This window comes from Mobula birostris, chromosome 10 (assembly GCF_030028105.1).
Source record: "Mobula birostris isolate sMobBir1 chromosome 10, sMobBir1.hap1, whole genome shotgun sequence".
NCBI lineage: Eukaryota > Metazoa > Chordata > Chondrichthyes > Myliobatiformes > Myliobatidae > Mobula > Mobula birostris.
Window position 1 is genome coordinate 11,143,999 of NC_092379.1, and position 7,305 is coordinate 11,151,303.

A 7,305-nucleotide genomic window follows, 5' to 3' on the forward strand; every position below is an offset into this window, starting at 1 on the left:
TATTTCAGGGACTCCAGTGTAAAATCATCATATTGCCTTACAATGGAGGTGAGAAGACTGCAACTGGCGGGGTACTGTCTACGCCACCCCGAGCTACCTGCCAGCCTAGTCATCATATGGGAGCCCAAGCATGGGAGGATGAACCCTGGGCGCCCTCCCAAAACTATGGTCAACACGCTCCTATAAGACAGCGGCGCGGTGAATGTAGATGAACTGAACACACTGATGAGGGAGAGGGAGAAGTGGAGAGTCCGTCATCGTGCCCGACACCGGCCCCCTGGGCCTGAGTCAATGTAGTAGTAGTAGTAGTAGTGTAAAATGATGACAAAGCTAGTGAGTACACCAAGTCCTGGTTATGCAACCTCTAACACCAAGCAGACAATCTCTGAAGAGTATTGATAATGACTGGGGTCACCCATCTTGTAAAGACACTGCCCAGAAATGATTTCTGTAGAAAAATTTCCCAAGAACAATCACAGTCAAGACCATGATCGCCCACGTCATACGGCATAGCACATACTGAATGAACAACACACAAAGTGCTGGCAGAACTCAACAGGTCAGGCAGCAACCATAAATCATCATTATGAAGGGTGTCGGCCCAAAACATCAACTGTTTATTCCTCTTCATAGATGTTATCTGACAATCAACACTGGTGCACCTCAAAGGTGTGTCCTTAGCCCACTGCTCTACTCCTCTATACCCATGACTATGTGACTAGGCACAGCTCAAACACCATCTATAAATTTGCTGATGATACAACCATTGTCGGCAGAATTTCAGATACTTTGTACTTTATAGTCGTCAAACAATTGATACTAGAACGTACAATCATCACAGCGATATTTGATTCTGCACTTCCCGCTCCCTGGATTACAAATCGATAGTAACTATTAAAAATCTAAATTATAAATCATAAATAGAAAATAGAAAAATGGAAAGTAAGGTAGTGCAAAAAAACCGAGAGGCGGGTCCGGATATTTGGAGGGTACGGCCCAGATCCGGGTCAGGATCCGTTCAGCAGTCTTATCACAGTTGGAAAGAAGCTGTTCCCAAATCTGGCCGTACGAGTCTTCAAGCTCCTGAGTCTTCTCTCGGAGGGAAGGAGGACGAAAAGTGTGTTGGCTGGGTGGGTCGTGTCCTTGATTATCCTGGCAGCACTGCTCCGACAGCGTGCGGTGTAAAGTGAGTCCACGGACGGAAGATTGGTTTGTGTGATGTGCTGCGCTGTGTTCACGATCTGCAGCTTCTTCTGGTCTTGGACGGAACAACTTCCATACCAGGTTGTGATGCACCCTAGAAGAATGCTTTCTACGGTGCATCCGTAAAAATTAGCGAGGGTTTTAGGGGACAGGCCAAATTTCTTTGGTGACAAGAGGGCGTACAGAAGGGAGACAGATCAGCTGGTTGAGTGGAGTCGCAGTAACAATCTTGCACTCAACGTCAGTAAGACCAAAGAGCTGATTGTGGACTTCAAGAAGGGTAAGACGAGGGAACACACACCAATTCTCATAGAGGGATCAGAAGTGGAGACAGTGAGCAATTTCAAGTTCCTGGGGATCTATCCTGGGCCCAACATATCATTCAGCTACAAAGAAGGCAAGACAGTGGCTATACTTCATGAAGAGTTTGAGGAGATTTGGTGTGTCACCAAAGGCACTCGCAAATCTCTACAGATATACGGTGGAATTCATTCTAATTGGCTGCATCGCCATCTGGTATTGGGGGGAGGAGAGGAGGGGGTGAGGGCTGATGCACAGGATCAAGGTAAGCTGCAGAGAGCTGTGAGCCCAGGCAGCTCCATCATGGGCACTGGCCTCCGTAGTAGCCAGGACATCTTCAAGGAGTGATGCCTCAAAAAGGCGACGTCCGTTATTATCCCCGACATTCCCTGTTCTCATTGCTACCATCAGGAAGGAGGTACAGAAGCCCGAAGACGCACACTCAGTGGTTCAGGAACAGCTTCTTCCCCTTTTGCTGTCTTGTTCCTGGACGGACGTTGAACCCATAAACACCACCTCACTACTTTTTTAAAAGTTTATACACCACTCAACTAGCTGATCGCTCTCACAAATAAGAGAAAGTCTGCAGGTGCTGGAAATCCAAGCAACGCATACAAAATGCCGGAGGAGCTCGGCGGGCCAGTAGTGAATCTGGCCCACTCCACCACGGGTAAAGTCCTCCCCACATCTACACGGAGCGCTGTGGCAGGAAAGCAGCATCCATCATCAGGGACCCCCAACCCACAAGGTTACGCTCTCTTCTCGCTGTTGCCATCAGGGTGAAGATACAGGAATCACAGGACTCACGCCACCAAGTTCAGGAACGGTTATTACCCCTCAACCATCAGGATCTTGAACCAGAGGAGATAGCTTCACTCGACCCATCACTGAACTGTCCCCACAACCTATGGACTCATTTTCAAAGAGTCTTCATTTCATATTCTCAATATTTATTGCTTATTTATATATTATTATTGTTGTTGTATTTTGCATTTGCAGTTTGTCCTGTTGGCTGCAGCCTTTCAATGATCCTATTGCGTTTTGTGGACCTAATGTGTATGCCCACATGATAATGAACCATGGCAGATCGTGGCAGATATGCATTTTGATAATAAATTTACTTTCAACTATGATGGGGTTCCTTGGGGGGGGGGGGAAGGGGGGAAGAAGGAGGGGAGAGAGAGGGAGGAGAGGTGGAGAGAAAGGGTGAGGGGGTGGAGATGGAGAGAGAAGGGTGGAGAGGGTGAGAGAGGGGTGGGGGAGAGGAGGGAGGAGGAGGGGGACAGGGGAGGGTAGAGAGGGGAGGGGGGAGAGGGGGAGGGGGAGGGGGGAGGGGGGAGAGTGGAGGGGAGACAGGGGAGGGAAGGGGGAGGGAGAGGGGGGACAGAGCAGGGTAGAGAGGTTAAGCAGACTAGAGAGTCAGGGGTGTGTGTTTAGCCCACTCTCTCTATACCCATGACTTTGTGGCTAGGCATAACTCAAATACCATCTATAAATTTGCAGACGATACAACCATTGTTGGTAGAATCTCAGCTGATGACGAGAAGGCGTACAGGAGTGAGATATGCCAACTAGTGGAGTGGTGCCGCAGCAACAACCTGGCACTCAATGTCAGTAAGATGAAAGAGCTGATTGTGGACTTCAGGAAGGGTAAGACGAAGGAACACAAACCAATCCTCATAGAGGGATCAGAAGTGGAGAGAGTGAGCAATTTCAAGTTCCTGGGTGTCAAGGTCTCTGAGGATCTAACCTGGTCCCAACTTATCAATGCAGTTATAAAGAAGCCAAGACAGCAGCTATACTTCATTAAGGGTTTGAAGATACTTGGCATGTCAACAAATACACTCAAAAACTTCTATAGTTGTACCGTGGAGAGCATTCTGACAGGCTGCATCACTGTCTGGTATGGAGGGGCTACTGCACAGGACCGAAAGAAGCTGCAGAGAGTTGTAAATCTAGTCAGCTCCATCTTGGGCACTAGCCTACAAAGTACCCAGGACATCTTCAGGGAGTGGTGTCTCAGAAAGGCAGCGTCCATTATTAAGGACCTCCAGCACCCAGGGCATGCCCTTTTCTCACTGTTACCATCAGGTAGGAGGTACAGAAGCCTGAAGGCTCACACTCAGCGATTCAGGAACAGCTTCTTCCCCTCTGCCATCTGATTCCTAAATGGACATTGAAACCTTGGACACTACCTCACTTTTTTTAATATACAGCATTTCTGTTTTGGCGCATTTTTTTAAATCTATTCAATATACGTAATTGACTTACTTATCTATTACTGTTTCATTTTATTTATTATTATTTTTCTCTCTCTCTCTCTCTGCTGTACCAGGTATTGCATTGAACTGCTGCTGCTAAGTTAACAAATTTCAGGTCACATGGTGGTGATAATAAACCTGATTCTGATTCTGATTCTGACTCGACCCCTCCATGTTCAGTCACGGAAAGAGTTCCGAAACGGACATTGAACCCTTGTACACTCCCTCACTTTTTAAAAATATACAGTATTTCTGTTTATTGCATGTTTTTTAATATACATATACTGCAGACGGGCAGTGATTTGGCCATCACTGCCGGCCCACCAACTGGAGAGTGTCGTGGTTAAGGGTCGAAACACTCGGTGAAGGTTGGGAACCACCTGATGACATCTGCTCCTGGCTGACGGCTACGGTTACCTTATCAGGTGACTGGAGAATGCACCCTGACAGGTTTATGTAACAAGTAGTTGATTTACTTGTTTATTCATTATTACTATTTCTCTTCTAGATTATGTATTGCATTGAACTGCTGCTGCTAAGTTAACAAATTTCACGTCACATAATAAACCAGATTCTAATTTAAAAGAAAGTAGTCCGTTTCTCCTTAACAACCTCAACTCCCTGTGACTGACTACATCATTTTCACTATAGATGTCCACTCTCTGTACACTTCTATCCCCCATCAAGAAGGACTCAAAGTTCTTTGGTTCCTTTTCAACAAAAGAGCCAACCAGAGCCCCTCCACCACAACCCTCTTCCGTCTCGCAGATCTGGTCCTCACCCCCAACAATTTCTGCCTCAGCTCCTTCCGTCTTCTCCGAACCAGAGGGGGGTCACCATGGGTACCCGCACGGGCCCCAGCTATGCCTGCCTTTCTTTCGGCTATGTAGAAAATTCCATGTTCCAAGCCCTTTCCCGATAATGCTCCCCAACTCTTCCTGCGCGACACTGACAACTGCATTGGTGCTGCTTCATGCTCCCAAGCTGAGCTCATCAAATTCATCAACTTTGCCTCCAACTTCTACCCTGCTCTTAAATTCACTCGGTCCATCTCTGACACCTCCCTCCCCTTTCTCAATCTCTCTGTCTCCATCTCTGCAGGCAAACTGTCAACTGACATTTTTAATAAACCTACTGATTCCCGTAACGACCATACCTCTCTCCGCCCTGTCTCCTGTAAAAATGCTTTTTTCCTTTTTCTCGCTTTCATCATGTCCACCACCATCTGTTCCCAGGATGAGGTTTTCCTTTCCAGGACATCAGAGATGTCCGCCTTCTTCAAAGAATGGGATTTCCTTCCTCCACCATTAAGGCTGCCCTCACCCACACCTCCTCCGTTTCCTGGGCATCTGCGTTCACCCCATCTCCCACCAGGTTAACAGGGCTGGAGTTCCTCTTGTCTCCAGCCTCCACATCCAACACGTCACTCTCTGTAAATTCATGGGACCTTACCACCAAACACAGGGAAAGAGAGAGAGAGAGAGAGAGAGAGAGTGTTTGTGTGCAGAGAGAGAGAGAGAGACAGAGAGTTTGTGTGCAGAGAGAGAGACAGAGAGTTTGTGTGGAGAGAGAGAGACAGAGAGATTGTGTGGGGAGAGAGAAAGACAGCTTGTGTGGAGAGAGAGAAAGAGAGAGTTTGTGTGGAGAGAGAGAAAGACAGAGAGTTAGTGTGGAGAGGAGAGAGAGACAGAGAGCTTGTGTGGAGAGACAGAAAGAGAGAGTTTGTGTGGAGAGAGAGAAAGACAGAGAGTTAGTGTGGAGAGAGAGACAGAGAGCTTGTGTGGAGAGACAGAAAGACAGAGTTTGTGTGGAGAGAGAGGGGGAGACAGGCAGAGAGAGGGTGTGGAGAGGTGGAGAGAGAGAGAGTATGTGTGGAGAGACAGAGACAGTGTGGAGAGAGAGAGAGAAAGAGAATGAAAAAGACAGAGAGAGGGAGAGAGACAGAGAGAAAGAGGGAGAGAGACAGAGAGACAGAGAGAAAGAGGGAGAGAGAGAGAGAGAGATGGAGAGAGGGGGTCAGACAGAGGGTGTGAAGAGAGAGACAGAGAGGGTGTGAACAAAGAGAAGAACAGAAAGAGAGACAGACAGAGGGATGGAGAGAGAGTGGAGAGAGGGAGTGAGAGAACGTGCAGAGGAAGAGAGAAAGAGTACAGGAGACAGAGAGTGTGAGGGCAGAGAGAAAGTGTGGAGAGAAAGAGAGTGAGAGTTAGATAGAGTATGGGGAGAGCGGAGGGAGATAGTATGCGAGACAGGAGGGAGAGAGAGTGGAAAGGGAGTTTGTAGAAAGGGCGAGTACAGAGAGAGAGAGAGAGAGTGTGAGTGTGTGGGGGGGGAGAGAGGAAGAGAGAGTGTTTGTATACGGAGAGAGGGAGAGATTGCGTTTGTGTACGGGGCAGAGAGAGCACAGTGAGAAAAGAGGAGAGGGGAGGGAGGCTCCCACTCGAATGTCGGCGCCACCGAGAGCAGGATCGACCCCGCACCCCCGGGATCTGGGGATCTGCCCCGAGACTCGCCGCACCGCTAGCTCGCATCGTCTTTAGGAAGGAGTATGGGTGGAGAGCACAGGATGTGGTGACGGGGGGGAAGAGAGAATTCACGGGCGGGTGACAGGAGAGCTGTTGGGTGGGTGAGACGGCGGAGCTCCCTACCTCAGCGCCGAGCCCGAGGGACGATGCGGGAAGGGCGGCAGCTCCCCCCGGAATCGGGCCGTCCCCGTCCCGTCACGCGGCTCCGAGTCCCGAGCCCAAGGGCGCCGCCGCCCCGTGTGGGAGCACTCGCGGGGAAGATCACCGAGTCCTCATCGCCAGTAAACGCTGCGTGCGGATCCGGTTCAGTCACCGCCCGGTCCGAACGTCCCGCTGCCTCCGACTCACACTCACACGCAGTTCAGGTATCAGACAGGGACGGGAATCTCTCTCTCTCTCTCTCTGTTGCTCCCTCCCGCCAACGTCACTTTAACTCTTTCCTTCCCGCAAACTTGCCTCTTCCTTTCACAGATCTGATCCGCGACCGTTACACTTCCTAAAACATATTCTCAAGACGAGGAAGTGCTGAAAATCGGATACTAATTTCCACACTATTGCAGCAGTTTTAAAGCCCCTCCCCAGCCTGTCTTACATCTTCGTTGTGTTCTTGGAGAGATTTTAGCGCGTCTGTGCTTTCAGGGGATCATGTAATATCAGGGAATGTATACAGTATACAACCTGAAATTTGTACTCGTCACAAACTCCCACAAAAGCCTTTGTTTCTGCCCTGAAACTCCTGCCCTGAAACCCCTGCCCTGAAACTCGACCCTGAAGCTCCTGCCCTGAAACTCCTGCCCTGAAACTCCTGCTCTGAAACCCCTGACCTGAACCTCGACCCTGAAATTCCTGCCCTGAAACTTTCTGCCCTGAAACTCCTGCCCTGAAACCCCTGCCCTGAAACCCCTGCCCTGAAACTCGACCCTGAAGCTCCTGCCCTGAAACTCCTGCCCTGAAACTCCTGCTCTGAAACCCCTGCCCTGAACTTCGACCCTGAAACTCCTGCCCTGAAACTTTCT

At 49.4% G+C, this 7,305-nt stretch overlaps 1 protein-coding gene across 1 annotated transcript in view; it reads right to left on the reverse strand.

Annotated features, from left to right (window-relative positions):
- Window positions 1-6,755, reverse strand: part of LOC140203817 (N-acetyllactosaminide beta-1,3-N-acetylglucosaminyltransferase 2-like) — a 21,817-nt gene extending 15,062 nt beyond the window's left edge. The window contains exon 1 of the mRNA XM_072269907.1: window positions 6,413-6,755. The gene's annotated coding sequence lies outside the window, so the exon portion shown is untranslated. The remainder of the gene's footprint in view (window positions 1-6,412) is intronic.
- Window positions 6,756-7,305: the final 550 nt, after the last annotated feature.